General features: G+C 47.1%; 1 long non-coding RNA gene across 3 annotated transcripts in view; it reads left to right on the forward strand.

Annotated features, from left to right (window-relative positions):
- LOC105467792 (uncharacterized) overlaps positions 1–18,326 on the forward strand; it is a 35,634-nt gene that overhangs the window by 7,346 nt on the left and 9,962 nt on the right. The gene's annotated exons all lie outside the window — the stretch shown is intronic.

Below are 18,326 nucleotides of genomic sequence, written 5' to 3' on the forward strand. Positions count from 1 at the left end.
TTTTTTTTTTTTTTTTTTTTTCTTTTTTTTTGTATTTTTAGTAGAGACAAGTTTTCACCATGTTGGCCAGACTGGTCTCGAACTCCTGAACTCAGGTAGTCCACCAACCTCAGCCTCCCACAGTGCTGGGATTACAGGCGTGAGCCACTGTGCCTGGGCGACACCTCTCTTTTTTTTAAAAAAAATCTTTTGATCGAGGTATATCATACATGTAGTGGGCATAAAGTGTGCACATCTTAGAATGTGGGTACCTTTATAGGATATAAGCCAGGAGTGGAGTTGCCAGGTGGTGGGATATGTGTATGTTTCACCTTGTAGGAAATTTATAAGCAGGTTTCCAAAGTGCTGGTACCAATTTAGACTCCCACCAACTGCGTGTAGGAGTTCCAGTTGTTCCATATCTTTGCCAACACTTGGCATTGTTAGTCTTTTTAATTCTTGCAGTTCTGGTGGGAGTATAGTGGTCTTCTCTCTCCTTTAACTGGCTCATGCATATTCATCTTTCAAGTGTCGGCTCAGATATTGTCTCCTCCAGAATTCATCTGTCTTAGTCAGTTTGTGCTGCCACAGACCGGGTGGCTTTAACAGCAGACATTTATTTTCTCACAGTTCTGGAGGCTGGAAGTCTGAGTTCAGGGTTCTGGTGGGAGCTCCTTTCCAGCTTGCAATTGGACGTTTACTGTCTGTGTCCTCACATGCATGGGGTCAGAGAGAGAGAGAGAGAGAAGTACTGGTGTTTCTTCCACTTTATTTATTTTTTGAGTAGGAGTCTTACTCTGTTGCCCAGGCTGGAGTGCAGTGGCACGATCTTGGCTCACTGCAGCCTCCACCTCCTCGGTTCAAGTGATTCTCCTGCCTCAGCCTCCCAAGTAGCTGAGATTACAGGCATGTGCCACCACTCCTGGCTAATTTTTTTTACTTTTAGTAGAGATGGGGGTTTCACCATGTTGGTCAGGTTGGTCTCGAACTCCTGAACTCCTGACCTCAGGTGATCTGCCTGCCTCAGCCTCCCAAAGTGCTGGGATTACAGGCATGAGCCACTGCACCCGGCCTCTTCTTTTTCTTATAAATAACACTATTCCCATCATTAGGGCCATACCTCCCTGACCTCAGCTAAACCTCATCACCTCCCAAAGGCCCCACCTCCCAAGAGCATCACGTTGGGGATTAGGGTCTCAACACATGAACTTTGAGAGGACACAAACCTTCAGCCCATACTTCTTCCCTGACCACTTAGCCTGATTGGTCTCCATGCTAGCTGTGATTCTGCCGAAATGTAATTGCCTGTCGACTTCACCATTGTTTCCACTAGACTTGGAAGTCCTCAAGGGCAGGGACAGTATTTTGTTCATTGTTTGGAGTGTTGTCCCACTGCCATCCTGTCCAGGGAAAGGCGAGGCCTGTTGGAGCAGTTGCTCGATGCACCAGCGTCCTAAAGCTAAAGCTTCTTTTGTGCCAGACTCCCCCCCAGCAGGGAGGGCAGGACCTGCCTCCCTGAGGTCTTCAGCTGTTGCTGTTTGCTCTCAGTTGCCTCATTTCCAGTGCTTGGGTAAAACAGTCCACCCTAGAAGTGTTGGCTAAAGCCTCTGATTTCTTCCTTTCCTTCCCTCTTCCCTCCCCTCCCCTCCCCTCCCCTTCCCTTCCCCTTTCCCTTCCCCTTTCTTTTTTCTTCCTTTCCCCTTTCCTTTCCTTTCCCATTTCATTTTCCTTCCTTTCCCATTTCCTTTTCCTTCCCTTTCCCTCCCCTCCCCTCCCTTCTCCTCCCCTTTCTTTCCCTTTGGTGTGATCATTGCTTACTGCAGCCTCCAACTGCTGGGCTCAAGTGATCCTCCTGCCTCAGCCTCCTGAGGAGCTGGGACTACAGGTGTGCATCATCATGCCTAAAGCCTCTGATTTCTGTGGCCGGCCTCATCCTGCTTCATGTCCCCATTCACCTCAGGCTCCATCAAGTCAAATGCACAGCGTGGTAGGATAACTAACAATACTGTATTTGTACTTGAAATTTGCTAAGAGGGTAGATTTTAAGCGTTGTCACCACACACACGTACACAAAGCTAGCTACGTGAGGTGCTGGGTATGTGAACTAGCTTAATCATGGTGATCACCCATATACCTGTATCAAAACGTCAGGTTGCTTCCTTGTTCCTAGATACCACCTTCCTGCTATGTCCTCTTGAGGTAGAACGGCCAATGCGCTCCCCCGGGGCTGTTTGATAAGGACACTGATCCCATTCATGAGGCTCTGCCCCCAGGACCTAATCACCTGTCAAAAGGCCCCACTTTCTAACATCATCACCTTGGCGGTTAGAATTTCAACATATGGGCTGGACATGGTGGCTCATGCCTGCAATCCCAGCACGTGGGGAGGCTGAGGAGGGCGGATCACTTGAGGTCAGGAGTTTGAGACCAGCCTGGCCAACATGGTGAAACCTTGTTTCTACTAAAAATACAAAAAAATTAACTGGGCGTGGTGGTGCACTCCGGTAGTGCTAGCTACTCGGGAGGCTGACGTGGGAGAACTGCTTGAACCTGAGAGGTGGAGGTTGCAGTGAGCCGAGATTGTGACACCCTCTAGCCTGGGTGACAGAGCAAGACTCTGTCTCAAAAACAAAAAACAATTTCAACATATGAATTCTGGGAGGACACAGACGTTCAGACCATAGCGCCCTGCATAGAGCCACCGCTCACCCACACTCTCCTTAATGTAGATTGATCAAGGCCAGTTCAGTTCTTCTTGAGTTTGGAGGTAGAGCCGTGGGTGTGGTGACCTCCAGAGACTCTTAGGGACTGGGATGCCCTCTCTGGCCTCCAGGGGCCCTTCCTGGAGGAGCGTGAGCCTGTTCTCTGTGGTGGGCAAGACTGCAGGGAGAAGGCGTGTGGCTGTGTGGCTGGGAGCACAGGCTCTGGAACCAGACTGCATATGTTTAAATTCCAGCATCGCCATGAACTAGCTGTTCCCTTGCAAAGCTACTCAACCTCTCTGCACCTTTCATTCTTCATCCGTACGACGGGATGATGATAATCACAGGACCTGTCTCACAGGGCTGTTGTGAAGCTGAAGGAAGCTAATATGTGCCTGGCATACAGAAAAACCCACATAAACCTCTGCTTCTGTTACTAAGCTTTGGAAAAAGATAGACTCAGCTTCAATCTCAGATCCAAAATTTATTAGCTGAATGGTTGTATCAGTCTGTTCTCTCTCTCTCTCTTTTTTTTTTTTTTTTGAGACAGTGTCTTGCTGTATTGTCCAGGCTGGAGTGCCGTGTCACGATCTCAGCTCACTGCAACCTCTGCTTCCCAGGTTAAAGCGATTCTCCTGCCTCAGCTTCCAGAGTAGCTGGGATTACAGGTGCACTCCACTAGGCTTGGCTAATTGTATCAATCTGTTCTCACATTGCTACAAAGAAATGACTGAGGCTGGGTAATTTATAAATAAAAGAGTTTTAATTGGCTCACGGTTCTGCAGGCTGTACAGGAAGCATAGGGGCTTTTGCTTCTGGGGAGGCCTCAGGAAGCTTCCAGTCATGGTGGAAGGCAAAAAGGGAGTAGACGTCTCCCATGGTGGGAGCGGGGGCAGGAGAGAGTGAGTGGGGAGATGCTGCACAATTTTTTTTTTTTTTTTGAGACACGGTCTCACTCTGTTGCCCAGGCTGGAGTGCAGTGGCGTGATCTTGGCTCACTGTAACCTCTGCCTCCCAGGTTCAAGCCATTCTCCTGCCTCAGGCTCCTGAGTAGCTGGGATTATAGGCTCCCATCACCAGGCCTGGCTAATTTTTGTATTTTTAGTAGAGATAGGGTTTTGCCTGTTGGCTAGGCTGGTCTTGAACTATTGACTCAGGCCTCCCAAAGTGCTAGGATTACAGGCTGTGAGCCACTGTGCCTGGCCAGCCGCATACTTTTAAGCAGCCGGCTCACATGAAAACTCACTATCCAGAGGACAGCGTCAAAGGGATGGTGCTAAATCATTCCTAAGAAACCACCCCCATGATCCAATCACCACCCACCAGGCCCCACCTCCAACACTGGAGACTACAGCTGAACATGAGATTTGGGTGGGGACACAGATCCAAACCCTGTCAATGACCTAGGGCAAGTCTCTCTTCTTCTTCTTTTTTTTTTTTTGGAAGACAGAGTCTCGCTCTGTTGCCCAGGCTGGAGTGCAGTGGCACGATCCCGGCTCACTGCAACCTCTGTCTTTCAGGTTCAAGTGATTCTCCTGCCTCAGCTTCCCAAGTAGCTGGGATTACAGGTGCGTGCCATCATGCCAGGCTAATTTTTGTATTTTTAGTAGAGACAGGGTTTCAGCATGTTGGCCAGGCTGGTCTCAAACTCCTGACCTCTGGGGGTCTGCGAGCCTCAGCCTCCCAAAATATTGGGATTACAGGTGTGAGCCACTGCACCCCACGGGAAGCCTCTTTTCTGAAAAAAGGAAACAGTCAAATGATCTCGTAGGATTGCAGTCATAATGAAAACAAGAATAACATAATCAAGAGCGCATTGGGGGCGCTTGAGAAATATTCCTCCTTCCCAGACACATGGGTGGGCTGAGGTCTCCAAATGTGCTCGAGGGCACATGCTTTGAACTAGAGATGCTTGTTCCAGAAGATATCACTCCCTGGCAGACTGGTGGTGTTCCATGATAGCCCAGTACATTCCGTTTCTAAGGCTGAGAACATTTTCATTAGGAAATATTTCAAACCTTCAGAAAAGTACAAGAAATCAAATGACACCCATGTATGTACTCTAGGGAGTTAACAGATCTTAGCATTTTGTCACGCTTGCTTCAGATCTCTCTTTTATGGAAGGAAGAAAGTGTCACATATACACTGAGGCGAAGCTGTTAGTTAAGAATGTAGCTGAACTCTGGTTCCGATGAGGAATTCTGGGCCAGGCCTTTGTGGGTACTGGGGATGTGAGTGAGTTCTCTAGCTTCTGTGAGCTCATCGTCCAGCCTGGAAGGCAGACTCATGAATGGGCAGTTGTCCTACATTGGGGCAAATGCCACAGCAGTGAAATACACAAGAGCAATGGTGGTGGTGGGGAGTGTGAGAAGTCAGAGAGGGCTTCCTGGAGGAAGTGACATCTAAGATGTACCTTGAAAAACTAGGCCGGGCGCGGTGGCTCAAGCCTGTAATCCCAGCACTTTGGGAGGACGAGACGGGCGGATCACAAGGTCAGGAGATCGAGACCATCCTGGCTAACACGGTGAAACCCCGTCTCTACTAAAAATACAAAAAACTAGCCGGGCGAGGTGGCGGGCGCCTGTAGTCCCAGCTACTCCGGAGGCTGAGGCAGGAGAATGGCGTAAACCCGGGAGGCGGAGCTTGCAGTGAGCTGAGATCTGGCCTCTGCACTCCAGCCCGGGCTACAGAGCAAGACTCCGTCTCAAAAAAAAAAAAAAAAAGAAAAAAAAAAAGAAAAAGTGAGTAGGTGCTGGGTGTGGTGGCTCTCGCCTGTAATCCCAATACTTTGGGAGGCTGAGGCGGGTGGACTGCCTGAGCCTAGGAGTTTGAAACATAGCGAAACCAAGCCTGGGAAACATAGCGAGTTCGAAACATAGCGAAACCAGCCTGGGAAACATAGCGAAACCAAGTCTCTAATAAAAATACAAAAATTAGCCAGGTGCGGTGGCACATGTCTGCAGCCCCAGATACTTGGGAGGCTGAGGTGGGAGGATTGCAGTCCAGCCAGGGCAACAGTGAGGCCCTGTGTTAAAAAAGAAAAGAAAAGAAAAAGTGAATGGAATTTTGTTGGGCAGACAAAGGGAGAGGTGGGCTTTTCAGGGGGAAGGGGCATCATATGTAAAGGCGGGGAGGCTGGAAAGGGTGTGTGAACTGGGATTATGTTACACAGGGGTGGTGCAGCTTTTTTTTCTTTTTTTTTTCCTTTGAGACAAGGTCTTGTTCTGTTGTCCAGATTGGAGTGCTGTGGCACAATCTCGGCTCACTGCAGCCTAGGCCTCCTGGGCTCAAATGATCTTCCCACCTCAGCCTCCTCAGTAGCTGGGACCACAGACAGGCACCACCATGGCCAGCTAATTTTTGTATTTTTGTGTGTGTGTGTTTTTTTTGTAGAGATGGGGTTTTGGCATTTTGCTGAGGCTGGTCTCAAACTTTTGGCCTCAGTGATCCACCCTCCTTGGCCTCCCAAAGTCCTAGGATTATAGGTGTGAGCCACTGTGCCTGGCCTGGGTGGTGCAACTTCTGTCTGACTTTTTGAACTGTGAGATGTATCTGTTTCCTGTGGCTGCCATAACAAATTATCACACACTGAGTGGCTTAAAACAACAGAAATTTATTGTCTCACAGTTCTGGAGGCTGGAAGTCTGAAAGCAAGGTGTTGGCAGGACCATCCTCTTTCTGAAGACTTAGGAGAGCATTGTGCTTTGCTTTTTCCTGACTCTTGGTGGCTGCCAGCTGTCCTGGAGTTCCTTGGCTCATAGATGCCTCACTGTGACCTTTGCCTCTGTCATCACCTGGTCTCTTCCCCTGGTATCTCTGTCTCTTCTCTTCTATTTATTTTTTTGAGACAGAGTCTTGCTCTGTTGCTCAGGCTGGAGTGCAGTGGCATGATCTTGGCTCAGTGCAGCCTCTGCCTCCCAAGGAGCTGGGACTATAGGCGCCTGCCACCAGGCCTGGCTAACTTTTTGTATTTTTAGAAGAGACAGGCTTTCACCATGTTGGCCAGGCTGGTCTTGAACTCCTGACCTCAGATGATCCACCTGCCTCTGCCTCCCAAAGTGCTGGGATTACAAGCAAGAGCCACTGCACCTAGCCCTCCGCTTTTCTTATAAGGACATCAGTCATAATGGATTAAGGACCCACACTACTTTGGTATGAACCCATCTTAGTGTAACTATTTATAGCTGCAAAGACCCTATTTCCTGATAAAGTCACATTCTGAGGTACTGCAGATAGGACTTCAATGTATCTCCTTTGGGTGACACAATTAAACCCATAACGGACGCTTTGCATGTTGATGGAGATCTCTCTTGCCCCACATACTTCAAGGAAGACCTGGCCTCCTCATTTCAGGGTTCGTTTCTTGGAAGGAAGCTCTAGAAAGAGGTTGAGCTTTGGAACAGTTTCAGGGAGGCCCCGCTAGTTTTTTTTTTTTTTTTTTTTTTTTTTGAGACGGAGTCTTGCTCTGTCGCCCAGGCTGGAGTGCAGTGGCGCGATCTCGGCTCACTGCAAGCTCCGTCTCCCGGGTTCACGCCATTCTCCTGCCTCAGCCTCCCGAGTAGCTGGGGCTACAGGCGCCCACAACCGCGCCCGGCTAATTTTTTTTTGTATTTTTAGTAGAGACGGGGTTTCACCGTGGTCTCGATCTCCTGACCTTGTGATCCGCCCGCCTCGGCCTCCCAAAGTGCTGGGATTACAGGCGTGAGCCACCGCGCCCGGCCCCCGCTAGTTTTTACTAACCTCTTCAGTGAGTTCCAACATTGGGTTCATCCTGCAAAGGATGGGAAGGGGAGATGATGGAGGCTGTGATAGGAATATCAGAGAAAGAGGATGCCACAGAGAGCTGCATCCACATCAGAGGAAGAGGTGGTGTGGTTCCCTCCATATGAAGCCGGCTGTGAATCTCCTTACGGGGGGATTCTTTGCGCCCCAAGCAAGAGAAGGCGAGGGAGGTGGGACCATCATGGAAAGCTGGTTCTGGTTTTGGCTGAGTCCAGAGGGCCAGAACTGCCTTCTCTCCTAAGCACCATCAGCACCAGGAAGCCAGAGGGAGTCAGGCGGGAATTTTGGGGTAGAGGGATTTGCTTTATGACGGTGATGGTGGAGTGGGGGAGGTACCATTTTCCATCAGAGGAGAGAAAAGAAGAGCAAGGAAAGAACTTCACGTTCACTCATGACATTTAACCTTTACAAGGACGCTATGAGGTAGGTGTTAAGGGAATGTTGTCATAGCTGTAGCGTTTTTCTTTTAGAGAAAGCTATTTTAATTATGGAATTAACAGCACAGTATCTTTGAGGTGATGTTAACATTTTGTTTTATTTTTTAAATTATAGATTCAGAAGGTACATGTGCAGGTTTGTTATTTGTTATATGGATATAATGCATCATGGTGAGGTTTGGGCTTCTAGTGGACCCATCACCCAAATAATGAACATTGTACCCAAGAGATCATTTTTCAACCCTCACCCCTTCCCAACTTTTCTCCTTTTGGAGTCCCCAGTGTCTGTTATTTCCATCTTTTGTGTCCATGTGTGCCCATTTGTTTAGCTCCTACTTATAAGTGACAGCATGCAGTATTTGATTTTCTGTTTCTGAAGTTATTTCACTTAGGATAATGGCCTCCAGCTCCATTCATGTTGATGCAAAGGACATGATTTCACTCATTTTTATGGCTGCGTAGTATTCCATGATATTTGCACACACACACACATTTTCTTTTTCTAATCCTCTGTTCATAACCACTTTGGTTGATTCCATGACTTTGCTATTGTGAATTGTGCTGTGATAAGCATATATGTGCCGGCGTCTTTTTGATACAAGGATTTTTGTTCCTTTGGGTAGATCACACTCAGTAGTGTGATTGCTGCATCAAATGGTGTTCTATTTTTAGTTCTTGGAGATATCTCCACACTGTTCTCCATAGAGGTTGAACTAATTTACATTCCCACCGACAGTGTATAAGCATTTCCTTTGTCTAGCTTTAATCAACTATGATGGATGGGGCCTAGCAGGGCATGGTCTCTGGCCTTGGTCCTGAAACAGGTTTCTGTACTTGGAGGGTATAATTGTTCCTTTTGACTTCTGGCTCCTGAGAACTCCCATCCAAGTGTCCCAGGAGCTCAGAACCAGGTGAAGGAAGACCTGGTGGCTGGAGGCACTGCAGAGTGTCGAGTGGGCCAGTACAAGATAGAGAAATGGACAAAGGCCAGAGGCAGGAACCAAAGGAGATGCATAGATGCCAGCGTTTTAAAAGAATCACAGTTTCAAGAAAGAAACCATTAATCACAGCCAAAATGGCAAATAAAACTGACAGTGACTGAAAAATATGCATTTCAACAAATGAAAATGGCACCAAGGTTTGGCATAAGCACCAATACTATGCACCGATTCAGGGGGGTGAGTGAGCGGACTGCAGCAGGAGACTCACCATTGGCTGGTTAGGATCAAAATGCTCATAGTCTTCTTTTTAATTTTTTATTGCCTATATTATTAAGTAAGGCAAGTGTGAGTTGTTTCATAATGTATATAGCTGTCTTGCCGCACATTTGATGGCTTGATCACACTGTCAACAATTACAGTGCTTTTCCTCCTCTTTGGTAAGGCTGGTGATGTCATTTCCCCATTGCTACATGGATAGTAAGAAAAGTAAGTTATTTGATAAGTCACTCAGCTGCTAAGCGGTGGTTCTCGGATTTTAACCCACTCAAACAGTGCCTCATGGAGCTCAAGGACTTTTCCCGGGATATCCCTCTGCATACTTTGTGTATGTATGTACATTTGCTCGTATACATGTATGTATGTATGGAGGTATATGCATACTATATGAGTTTTGCTTCTGCTCTTTTCTAAATTTTACCATTCTAATGGTAGGCACAGGGAGACATTTGTTGTCCTCCTAAGTTTTTTTGTTATTGTTGTTGTTATTTTTGAGGCAGGGTCTGGCTCTATTGCCCAGGCTGGAGTGCAGTGGCACAATCACAGCTCACTTCAACCTCTGCCTCCTGGGCTCAAGACATTCTCCCACATCAGCCTCCCAAGTGGTTGGGACTATAGGCACACACCACCACACCTAGCTAATTTTTGCATTTTTTTTGTAGAGATGGGGTTTTGCCATGTTGCCCAGGCTGGCCTTGAACTCCTGAGCTCAAGTGATCTACCCACCATGGCCTCCCAAAGTATGGGGATTACAGGTGTGAGCCACCATGCCTGGCCGTCCTCCTAAGTTTTAAGAGCATATACTTTTGTTTTGGTTTTGCATTGATTTTTTATTTTTTAAAGGAATTCCCTCTGTGAATCTTGCCAAGCCAAGCTGAGCCAAGGAACCTAATGGATTATTGGATGTGTTTGTGAGTTAGTCCAGTTAATCCCATATTTCCTGGGCATCTGCTGGGTGCCACATGATTAAGCTGTGGCTGATGCCTTTGTGCCATTTTTAGTTGGCTGGTTGATGAATATTCCAGGTGTCAGAAGGACTTAATTCATAAAAATGGGCTCAGGATATGGCCTGAAAAGAAATAAGTGTCAAAGGTAGGCAGATGGTTTCTGGAGTATTTATGGGTCTGAGACAGTGCACATAAAAGAGCCGAATTTTGGGTGTTTGAATCAAGCTTCTAGAACTGCTAAAACCTGCGAATCATCTGGGGAAAGTCAAGCAGCTGATGACAAGGCACTGCTGTATCCCCTCATTTGTATAGCACTTTGCAATTGACAGAGACATTGATTTTGCACATTCCTTCCTGGAGCCCTGAAGCATTTCTGTGATATAAGCAGTTACATGTTTTATGTTCTACTCAAGGGATGAGAAAACAAAGGCCTGGAGAGGCATTGTAGTTGACTGTTAGAACTTCTTTTATGAAGAGGGAAAAGTGAAGAAAATTGAAGTGTAATGTTCAAATCAGGGTAATTGAGCCATCCAGAGCCTAAAGCATGTTGCATACATGCATCAAAATATCACATGTGGCCAGGCGTAGTGGTTCACGCCTGTAATCCCAGCACTTTGGGAGGCAGAGGCAGGCATATTGCTTGAGCCCAGGAGTTGGAAACCAGTCTGGCCAACATGGTGAAACCCCGTCTCTACTAAAAATACAAAAATTAGCCAGGCGTGGTGGCACACATCTGTAATTCCAGCTACTTGGGAGGCTGAGGCAGGAGTATCACTTGAACCTGGGAGGCAGAGGCTGAGGCGAGCCCAGATGAAATTCGGTTTCAAAAAAACAAAACAAAATACATGTTCCTCCCAAATACATATAATTATTGTACATCAATAATGATTTTAAAAATAAATAAAAGGGAAGTGGTTTTGTGGGGCATTTCTACCAGAGCCAGGAGTTGAGTCCAGGGCTCTGCTTCTGTGGCCAGAGTTCCTTTATATGCCTTAATTATGGGCCTGGGGCTCCTCCTTCCTCCATCCTGGGAGGAGGTGTTGGTTGTGATTTTTCTGGCTGGGCTCACAGCAGGCACCTCTCCTTTGTCACAGATTCAGAGCATCCCAGGGCTCCCATGGCAGGCCGAGGTAGGGGAGCATCAGGAGGATCATTTCTCTGCAGTAGCGTCACATCTTAAAAACCTTGGGAGTTCGAGACCAGCCTGGCCAACATAGTGAGACCAAGTCTCCACTGAAAATACAAAAATTAGCTAGGCGTAGTGGCACGCAGCTGTAGTCCCAGCTACTCGGGAGGCTGAGGCAGGAGAATCGCTTGGACCCGGCAGGCGGAGGTTGCAGTGAGTCGAGATCATGCCACTGCACTCCAGTCTGGGCAACGAGTGAAACTCCATCTCAAAACAACAACCACCAAAAACCAAAACCAACCAAACAAGCAAGAAAAACCCCTCTTTTCTACTGGTCGGGGGCCCCCTGTCCATTTCCATTTTTTTCTTCCATACTTCCCTACACCCACTATTGCCACCTTTCAGTAGGAGTAGGGCCTGGGGAAAGCACTTTGCATCCATTTCATGCCTTACAGCTTCCCAAAGAGCAAGGGGCTGTTACTTCTGTTTTGCAAGTGAAGAGACAGAGGCTTGGATACAAGAAGATGCCTATCCACAGTCACTTAATGAGAACCCAATTCTTTCTAAGTCCAAAGCCATTTTCTTCCTTTTATACTTTTACTCTTGCCAGAGACCAAAAGATATTCCCCTGAGACCTAGAAGCAAGAAGCACCATTTTTTTTGGCCTATGAATAATTATTTCTTCTTTTCAGAGTGCGTGTACTCTTTCTGCATCTTTCTCTTCTTCTTCTTTTTTAAAAGCAGCTGTATTTAATGTATAATTTGATGTGTTTGGACATATGCATACACCCATGAAACACCTCTTTTTCTTCTTGCAATCGCTTTTTCTATGATATCCAACACAACAACTCTCTTTGCTGGGTGCAGCCTGGGTAACTGCCAGGTCTCTGATTTAAAAGCATAATACGCTCACCAAATACAACACAACAATAGTAATGATCAGACAGAATATTAAAGCCCTGGAATTCTTTGCTGCATCTCACTTTTTTTTTCCCCCAGGGCTAGAGCCAAGGCTGAAAAGACTGCAGTATTAACTCTCAGTCAGCAGAGTGCTGAAAATCAGAATGGGGGCTTTCTTGGCTGGGTGCTTAGGGGCAAGCCTCAGAGAATTTGTCTGTCCTGCTGCGGTTCCTTGAGAACTTTTTCATTCCACCAAGGTTTGGCTGAGCAGCAGAGAAAGGGCAGTGAGACCAGCATGTGGAATGAGAGCTGTGTTAGGACCATCAGCACACTTATATCGATTTTTACTCTATGCCTGTGAGTTGGGTAGTAACGAGAAGAATGGTTTACATTTATGGATCTCTTACTGCGTGCCAGGCTCTGTGCTGAGCACTTTATTTTATTTTAATTAATTAATTTTACTTTAAGTTCTGGGATACATGTGCAGAACATGCAGGTTTGTTACATAGGTAAACGTGTGCCATGGTGGTTTGCTGCACCTATAAACCTGTCACCTAGGTGTGAGGGCCCAGCATGCATTAGCTGTTGGTCCTGATGCTCTGCCTCCCCTCCCGTGCACTGACAGGCCCCAGTGCGTGTTGTTCTCCTCCCTGTGTCCATGTGTTCTCACTGTGGAGCTCACACTTATAAGTGAGATCATGCGGTGTTTGGTTTTCTGTTCCTGTGTTAGTTTGCTGAGACTGATGGCTTCCATCTTCATCCATGTCCCTGCAAAGGACCTGATCTCATTCCTTTCTATGGTTGCATAATATTCCATGGTGTATATGTACCACATTTTCCTTTTTTTTTTGAGATGGAGTTTCACTCTTGTCGCCCAGGCTGGAGTGCAGTGACCTGATCTCGGCTCACCGCAACCTCTGCCTCCTGGGTTCAAGTGATTCTCCTGCCTCAGCCTCCTGAGTAGCTGGGATTACAGGCATGAGCCACCACGTCCAGCTAATTTTGTATTTTTAGTAGAGATGGGATTTCTCCATGTTGGTCTGGCTGGTCTCGAACTCCCAAACTCAGATGATCTGCCCACCTCGGCCTCCCAAAGTGCTGGGATTATAGGCATGAGCCACTGCGCCCGGCCAAATCTGTCTTTTTTTTTTTTTTTTTTTTTGAGATGGAGTTTCGTTCTTGTTGCCCAGGCTGGAGTGCATGGTGCAATCTCAGCTCACTGCAACCTCCGCCTTCTGGTTTCAGGCAATTCTGCCTCAGCCTCCTGAGTAGCTGGGATTACAGGCTCCCGTTACCAGGCCCAGCTAATTTTTGTATTTGTAGTAGAGATGGGGTTTTGCCATATTGGCCAGGCTGATCTCAAACTCCTGACCTTGTGAGCCACCCACCTCGGACTCCCAAAGTGTTAGGATTTTAGGTGTGAGCCACTGCGCCTGGCCTACATTTTCTGTATCCAGTCTATCATTGATGGGCATTTGAGTTGGTTCCAGGTCTTTGCTATTGTGGATAGTGCTGCAATAAACATACATGTTCACGTATCTTTATAATAGAATGAATTATATTCCTTTGGGTATATACCCAGTAATGGGATGGCTGGGTCAAATGGTATTTCTGGTTTTAGATCCTTGAGGAATTGCCACACTGTCTTCCACAATGGTCGAACTAATGTACATTCCCACCAACAGTGTAAAAGCATTCATATTTCTCCACAGCCTGGCCAGGCTGGTCTCAGACTCCTGACCTCTGGTGATCCTTCTGCCTCAACCTCCCAAAGTGCTGAGATTACCACCGCGCCCGGCAAGGCTGTGGTTCTTAACCAGGTGTGATTTTACTCCTCAGGAGAAGTTTTGGTTGTCCTAATGGGGAGGGTGGAGTGCTACTGGCATCTAGTGGGTAGAGGCCTGGAGGGATGTTGCTAAACATTCCGCAATGTACAGGACAGTGATCCAGCCCAAAATGTCAATAATGCCAAGGTTGAAAAATCCTACCTTAAAGTCACATACTTAGAGCCAAGTCAGAACTTGAATTCTGGACTTTAGACTTTAGACTCCTAGCACAGTGCTAGGAGTTACTTCAAGTGAAGTAACATTTCTTCAAGTGAAGGCGATCAGTTTTTACCCTCAGTTTGTGCCAACACTGGTCATTCATTGGCTCTCCATCCAAAGATAATCCCTGTGCCTCTCCTAGGTAAATTCTCTCTCCATTCCCTGTGCTCTAACTCCTTGGGGGGGGTTGCAATGCTCATGACCCTGCCTTTGTTCTCTGTTTATCCCAGGGCCTTCCCCACTGAACAGTGAATTCTTGAAGAGAGATCAGGATGATGATGATGGTGGTGGTGATGATGGTGGTAATGATGGTGATGGTGATGGTATGGTGATGATAGTGATGATGATGATGACAATGGCAGCAATGATGATGGTGATGGTGATGATATGGTGATGATTATGGTAATGGCGATGATGACAGTGCTGCTGATGAGATGATAATGGTGGTGATGATGGTGGTGATAATGCTATGATGGTGATAGTGATGATGAGAATGATAATGATATGGTGAGGATAGTGATTTTGTTGATGTTGATGATGATATGGTGATGGTGGCAATAATGATGGTGATGGTGATGATATCTGATGATAGTGATGATAGTGACAATTGTGTTGGTGATGATATGGTGATGATGGTGATAATGAGGGTGATAATGATATGGCAGTGACGGTGATTATATGGTCATGGTTGTGATGATGATGGTGATGGTCATAATGATATGAAGATGGTAGCTATGGTGGTGATGGAGATGTTTATGGTGGTGATGATGGTGATGATAAAGCTGCTGCTGCTGATGGTCGTGATGATGGTGGCGGTGATAATGGTGATGGTGATAATGATACAGTGATGATAATGATGGTGATGGTGATGATAGCAATGATATGGTGATTCTTCCTGGATGTTAGGGAGGGGAGTTCTTGGAGTGAGGAGCTGGGATGCAGAGGGCTCTATCAAGAGAAAGCGTAGCCCTCTCAGCTGCGGCTCATGAGCTTCCCCATGTGTAATCTGTGCCTCCCCCACTGTGTTTTTCCTTGCCCATCTTCAGACCCATCAGTCATCCCTTGTGACAGTAATAATAAGCTCTAATCCAGTGGCACTTAATGGTAAAGGTTACCTGCCCCTTGCACAGCCCAGGGGTTATGGATTGGAAAGCGGCATTGCGAGTCTGGTTTAATTTTCCACTGCATTAATATTAATAGGAAACAGTTGACTCTGGGTGCAGATGTGGAGAAGGTACACAGGAACTGCAGTTCAGAAGGTTGGTTGGGGGCAGGGAGCTTGGAGGGAACTCCACTTCCTCACTCTGGGCCTCAATTTCCCTCTCTATAAAATGAAGGGTTGGAATCAATGATTCAGAAGATACTCCACTTTCCTCTGCCTGTTCTGCTCTGACATTTTATATCAGCCTGGATCCCCACCATCCAATGCATGGGTCTCGGAGGAAGAACAGTCTTCAGAATGTGGCTTGGTTCCCTCTAGTGGCAGGGAGCTCACTACCTTCTAGAACAGCCATTTCCACTGTTGCACAGCTGTGAGCTTTGCCGTTATTGATGACAGTAATAGTAGCGGTACCACCTTTGGGATGCTGAGTGCTTCCTGCGTGTTATCGCCTCCTGGCCTCACAGTGACGCTTTGTGGGAGGTGTGGTTGGTCTCATTTTAAAGATGATGAAGATGAAGCCAAGAAATGTCAAGAAACTTACCCACAATTGCCCAAGGAGGAAAGGCAGAGCAAGACCTTAACTCCAGCTGGTTTCATTTGAAAACCTTGGTGTTTATTAACTGCAGGACAAAGGCACTCATGTGGGTAGCAGATGGAGGTAAGGTAAGTCCCAGCATCCTTGGAGGATGGCATCATCCTTAGTGGGTTGCAGAAGAAAGGCTGAGAAGGCAGGGCATTGACGTGACACAACTAAGTCAGTCTGATTGAACACCTACTATGTGTCAGGTGCTGTGTGGTGATATTTCATTGAATTTCTCCCACAACCTCATGAGGCAGGTACTGTTATTTATGGCATTGTCTTAGTTTCCTGATTGGCTGTGATGACAAATCACTACAAACTTAGTGGCTTAAAACAACACACCCCTCCCTCCCTCCCTTCCTTCCCTCCTTCCTTCCTTCCTTCCCTACCTCCTCCTCCTTTCTTTCTCTTTCTTTCTTTCTTTCTTTCTTTCTTTCTTTCTTTCTTTCTTTCTTTCTTTCTTTCTTTCTTTCTTTCTTTTCTTTTCTTTTCAAGAGGGTCTCACTCTGTGGCACAGGCTGGAGTGCAGTGGCACCATCACTACTCACTGCAGCCTCGAACTAACTCCCAGCCTCAAGCGATCCTCCCATCCCAGCCTCCTGAGTAGGTGGGACTAAAGGGCACCCCACCACATCCAGCTACTTTTAAACATTTTTTGTAGAGATAGGATCTCATCATGTTGCCCAGGCTGGTCTTGAACTCCTGGGCTCAAACCATCCTCCCACCTCAGCCTCCCAAAGTGCTGGGATTACAAATATGAGCCACTGTGTTGGGCTAATTTATTTTCTTTATCGTTCTGGAGGTTGAGTCTGAAATGGTCTTAATGGACTAAAATCAAAGTTTCAGCAGGGCTGCGTTCCCTCTGGAGGCTCTAGAGGAGAATCTGTTTCCTTGCCTTTTCCAGCTTCTAGAGGTAACCTGCGTTCCTTGGTGCGTGGCCCCTTCCTCTGTCTCCAAAGCCAGCAGTATTGCATTTTCAAATCTTTCTCTAAGTCTGATCCCCCTTCCTCCATCTTCATGTTTCCTTTTCTGACCCTGCCACCTCTTTCTCCTATAAGGCCCCTTGTGATTTGATTGGGTCACCTGGCTAATCCAGGATAATGTCCGTATCTTAAGAGCCTTAACTTAATCACACCTGCAACTCTCATTTGCTGTGTAAGCTAACATATACACAGGTTCTGGAGATTAGGACATGGACCCCTGATATAGTTTGGCTCTGTGTCCCCACCTAAATCTGGTCTCGAATTGTAATCCACACACGTTGGAGGAGGGGCCTGGTAGGAGGTGATTGGATCATGTGGGCGGACTTCCCCCGTGCTGTTCTCGTGATAGTTGGGGAGTTCTCACGAGATCCGATGGGCTAAGAGTGTGTGGCGCTTCCCACTTTGCTCGCTGTCTCTCTCTCTCCTGCCAGCATATGAAGAAGGTGCCTGCTTCCCCTTCACCTTCCTCCATCATTGTAAGTGTCCTGAGGCCTCCCAGTCATGCCTCCTGTTAAGCCTGTGGAACTATAAAGCTCTTTTCTTCTTAAATTACCCAGTCTCAGGTAGTTCTTTTATAGTAGTGTGAGACTGGACTAACACAGCACTTTTGTGGGGAGGAATGATTCAGTCTGCCACAACCATTTTACAGGTGAGGAAATCCAGGCTCAGAGAGGGCGAGTGACTTGCTCAGAGTAGCACAGCCTGTAGGCAGTGGGGATTTGAGCTAAGTAATCTCATACCTGCTGACTGTATTACCTTGCCAGCACCTGGCGTCTTGCCACTGGTGCTGGAAAAGTTGTGCTCAGGGAGTGGCACCCCCTTTTAACCTGCCCACTGTGTGGGAATGAGAAGGATATTTCTGAATGGATACTCTCCAACTTGGGTGTACTGGTGTGACTCCAGGACCATTCATTCCCTTCATTCAGAAAATATTTACTGAGGTACTTACTATGCCTCACAGGTAGATATACTGGTGAGCAAAATAGACAAAAACCTCTCCCCCTGTGGCGCTCACATTCTAGAGAGGGCATGCCAGACCTTAAGCCAAATGAATCAGCAGATTATCTGGGAAGGTGGAAAGCGATAGATCTGACCAGGCGTCGTGGCTCACGCCTGTAATCCCAGCACTTTGGGAGGCCGTGGCGGATGAATCACTTGAGGCCAGCAGTTTGAGATCAACCTGGACAACATTGTGAAACCGTGTCTCTACGAAAAATACAAAAATTAGCTGGGCGTGTTGGTGCGTGCCTATAATCCCAGCTACTGGGGAGGCTGAGGTGGGAGACTCTCTTGAACCTGGGAGGCAGAGGCTGCAGTGGGCTGAGGTTGCGCCACTTCATTCTAGGCTTGGTGACACAGTGAGACCCTATTTCAAAAAAAAAAAAAGGCCGGGCGCGGTGGCTCACGCCTGTAATCCCAGGACTTTGGGAGGCCGAGGCGGGCGGATCACAAGGTCAGGAGATCGA

The sequence above is a fragment of the Macaca nemestrina genome, chromosome 18 (assembly GCF_043159975.1).
Source record: "Macaca nemestrina isolate mMacNem1 chromosome 18, mMacNem.hap1, whole genome shotgun sequence".
Lineage (NCBI taxonomy): Eukaryota > Metazoa > Chordata > Mammalia > Primates > Cercopithecidae > Macaca > Macaca nemestrina.